The 4,558-nt window shown below is 42.0% G+C and overlaps 1 non-coding gene across 1 annotated transcript; it reads right to left on the reverse strand.

The window, feature by feature from the left end:
* Positions 1-205: 205 nt before the first annotated feature.
* TRNAV-AAC lies at positions 206-278 on the reverse strand. Its single transcript has one exon. It is a non-coding gene; the product is annotated as a tRNA-Val (tRNA).
* Between the last annotated feature and the right edge of the window lie 4,280 nt (positions 279-4,558).

The raw sequence follows: 4,558 nt of genomic DNA on the forward strand, positions 1-4,558 counted from the left end.
GAGACGGTCCCTACCCAACAGTGGGCTCACAGTCTAGAAGGGGGAGACAGACAACAAAACAAAACATATTAACAAAATAAAATAGAATAAATATGTCCAAGTAAAATAAATAAATAAATAGAGTAATAAATACGTACAAACATATATACAGGTGCTATGGGGAAGGGAAGGAGGTAAGGCAGGGGGGATGGGGAGGGGGAGAAATTGTTTCCGCCCGGTTTTGAACCAGGGACCTTTCGCATGTTAGGCGAACGTGATAACCACTACACCACGGAAACTTCCTCTATTTATCCTGATGGTATTGACATCAGTCTACTTATTTTGTTTCGTTGTCCGTCTTCCCGTCCTAGACTGTGAGCCTGTTGTTGGGTAGGGACCGTCTCTTTATGTTGCCAATTTGTACTTCCCAAGTGCTTAGTCCAGTGCTCTGCACACAGTAAGCGCTCAATAAATATGATTGAATGAATGAATGAATGAGCCAGACAGATAAGCGCAGCAGAGCTTCCTGCCTCTCTCTCTCTCTCTCTCTCTCTCTCTCTCTCTCTCTCTCTCTCTCTCTCTCTTCGCTCCCCCCACAACATTGAATGCTCAACTCTGTGAGGACTGACTATGGTTGTTGAAGTATCCCACTGTTGGGTAGGGACCGTCTCTATATGTTGCCAACTTGTACTTCCCAAGAGCTTAGTACAGTGCTCTGCACACAGTAAGCGCTCAATAAATACGATTGATTGATTGATTGATTCACCCTCGTACCAGATTCCAGTAAAGACAACAGTGGTATTTGTTATATGCTTCCTATATGACAAGCACTTAGTACAGTGCTTGTCATATACTAAATGCTTAGCAAATACCACAATTATCTGCTGGGAATTTATCACCTCCACCTAGTCCTGGAGTCAGCTGGGGTCAAGCTGGGGTCTCATCTTTCTCCTAGCCCACCCATACAGCCTGGTGGTTTGTCTACTAGATAGGCTGGTGATCGTATAGCCACTTTGCATGGCCATATGTGGGTTTTGTGTGATCCTAGAGTTTTTCTCCAGGGCTTCCCTGAATCAGAGAAGCAGTGCAGCCCGGTGGATAGAATATGGGCCTGGGCATCAGAAGGACCTGGGTTCTAATTCCAGCTCCACCTCTTGTCTGCTGTGTGACCTTGGGTAAGTCACTTCACTTCTCTATGCCGCAGTTACCTCATCTGTAAAATGGGGATTAAGACTCGTAGCCCCATGTGGGATATGGACAGTGTCCAACCTGATTAGCTTGTACCTACCCCAGTGCTTATTATCATTATTATTATTTTGGTATTTGTTAAACGTTTATTATATGCCAATCACTGTTCTAAACTCTGGGGTAGTAATAATAATAATGATAGCATTTATTAAGCACTTACTTTGTACAAAGCACTGTTCTAAGTGCTGGGGAGGTTACAAGGTGATCACGCTGTCCCACGTGGGGCTCACAGTCTTAATCCCAATTTTACAGATGAGGTAACTGAGGTACAGAGAAGTTAAGGGACTTGCCCAAAGTCACACAGCTGGCAATTGGCAGAGCCAGGATTTGAACCCATGACCTCTGGCTCCAAAGCCCATGCTCTTTCCACTGAGCCACGCTGAGGTAATCGGGTTGTCCCACTTGGAGTTCACAATCTTAATCCCCATTTTACAGATGAGATACCTGAGGCACAGAGAACAGGGCCTGGCACATAGTAAGCGCCTACCAAATACCGTCAAACAAAACAAAACAAAAAACCTCCCACTCACTCCAGAGCCTTTGCATTTCCCTCCCATGACAGTGTGAAGACTAGTGAGGAGTCCTAGCTATGTAATTTAGGAATAGAAGCTGTGGTGGAGAAAGGCTGGTTGTTGAAACTTAAACTATGGAGAAGCAGTGTGGCTCAATGTAAAGAGCACAGGCTTTGGAGTCAGAGGTCATGGGTTCAAATCCTGGCTCCGTCAACTGTCAGCTGTGTGACTTTGGGCAAGTCACTTAACTTCTCTGGGCTTGAGTTACCTCACCTGCAAAATGGGGATTAAAACTGTGGGCCCCACATGGGACAACCTGATCACCTTGTAACTTCCCCAGCGCTTAGAACAGTGTTTTCCACATAGTAAGCGCTTAACAGATGCCATTATTATTATTATTAAAGAATATAAGGGAAGAGAGAGAGAGAGAGAGAGAGGAGGGGGGAGGCAGGAAGCTCTGCTGCCCTTATCTACCCAGCTGATTCATTCATTCATTCATTCAATTGTATTTATTGAGCACTTACTGTGTGCAGAGCACTGGACTAAGCACTTGGGAAGTACAAACTGGCAACATAAAGAGACGGTCCCTACCCAACAACAGGCTCACAGTCTAGAAGGGGAAGACAGACAACAAAACAAAATAAGTAGACAGGTGTCAATACCATCAGAATAAATAGAATTATAACTATATACACATCATTAATAAAGTAGAGTAATAAATATGTACAAATAAAATAGCGTAATAAATATGTACATCTGGCAGGGGACAGGCCAATTGAAAACCAAACTATCCCTTTGCAAGCTAGCTGGCTGGCCCCCTCACCATGACCCTTGGAAATTGGCGCTCAAAGTGACCCTTTGCCAACTTTGCCCACTCCGAAACACAGTTCTGCTGCTAGCTCTAGGAGGAAACCTTTGTTTTTAGTGGTAGCAATCATCAGTAATGATTTGTAAGTGGTATTTGTTATATGCAAACTATTAGATGATTCAGTGGAGCTTAGAGAGACAGGGAAACAGCATGGCCTAGTGGAAAGAGCACAGGCCTGGGTCAGAGGACCTGGGTTCTAATCCTGGCTCCACCACATCAATCAATCAATCGTATTTATTGAGTGCTTACTATGTGCAGAGCACTGTACTAAGTGCTTGGGAAGTACAAGTTTGCAACACATGCCTGCTGGGTGACCGTGGGCAAGTCACTTAACTTCTCCATACCTCACTTTCCTCATCTGTAAAACAGGGATTCGATACCTCTTCTCCCTCCTACTTAGATTGTCTCTGTGGGTCAGGGACTGGGTCCTTTCCTGATTATTTTGCTTCTATCCCAGAGCTTGCTAAAGTGCCTAGCTCGTAGTAAGCGCTTAACAAAAACTATTATTATTATTAGCAATAAAAGGGAGGGAGATTGGGTTAGTAATCACCATCATCATCATCAATCGTATTTATTGAGTGCTTACTATGTGCAGAGCACTGTACTAAGCGCTTGGGAAGTACAAATTGGCAACACATAGAGACAGTCCCTACCCAACAGTGGGCTCACAGTCTAAAAGGGGGAGACAGAGAACAAAACCAAACATACTAACAAAATGAAATAAACAGAATAGATATGTACAAGTAAAATAAATAAATAGAGTAATAAATATGTACAAACATATATACATATATACAGGTGCTGTGGTCCTTTCTTTTCTCTGCTGACAGTTTTAAAACTGGGGGAATCTTACATTCCATATCTTTGCCTCACTGTCTTCTGTCACCTGAGAAACACCTCTCTTACTGCTGCCAAAATGGCTACTCTAATGCTGGGTCAGGCCAATTATTTCCTAAATGGTTTGCGTTCACCTACACTTCAAATGCATGGCTTTGAGGGGAAAAAATAACAGTGCTTCATACTCGGTCTGCTCCTCAGATCCATTATGTGAGTAGCACATCAGTCTGCTCAATTAAAGAGCCGCCGACTACAAAGCAACTGTATATCATTTGTATTACCTTTCTGCAGCAGACACTTTATTCAAATATCTGGCTCCACGAGGTCTTTTTCTGCTTAGCTAGTGCTTTATCCCAGCTTGCGTTCTAAGTAAAAAAAAAAAAAATCAACAACATTCTTTAAGTAAAGCTTTTCATAACCCACTAATAGCAGTATCTTTATAAAGAATATTTTGCATAAATTTCTGCCTTTTTCAAACCTTCTTTCAGACTAAATTCCAAGATCATATCTTTCTAATGACATGGATATTTTTTGAACGTTAGGAAGCCGGGATTCATTTATTTTTTTTTTAATTCTTTTCTGAGCTGATTTTTGGGAGTGAAAATGCCAAGAAGAAACAGTTGAAAATATTGTCAAAGCTTCTGATCATGTATAGGGAAAGAGCTAGATTTTAGAAACTTACGGTGCCAATATTTCCAGCTAATTATTTCTAAAGAAGTTGCATGGTAAAACTAAACTCTGGGTTCAGGAGGATGATGAGGAGTCCTAGTTTTGAACTATCTTTTTGGAGCCTTTCTATCAGCCCTCCACGCTCCCCTCACTCATCTTTTAAAAATTAATAACTCATTTCTTAATCATAGGAAAAAGTATATGCAGGGGTCTTGAAGAGGGCTAATTAATGTCATTGGCTGCCTGTGGAGACATTTTCAATAACAGGAAACAAACTGAAACTTTCAATTCTGTTGCATTGTATTTTCCCAAGTGCTTAGTACTGTGCTCTGCACATGGTAAGTATTCGGTAAATACCACTGATTGATTGATTGACTAGATGACTGAATAAAGGTGGAGAGGAGACAAACACAAATGTAATGCACCAAGATTTGGACCTCTGTCA

Source organism: Tachyglossus aculeatus, chromosome 8 (assembly GCF_015852505.1).
Source record: "Tachyglossus aculeatus isolate mTacAcu1 chromosome 8, mTacAcu1.pri, whole genome shotgun sequence".
Lineage (NCBI taxonomy): Eukaryota > Metazoa > Chordata > Mammalia > Monotremata > Tachyglossidae > Tachyglossus > Tachyglossus aculeatus.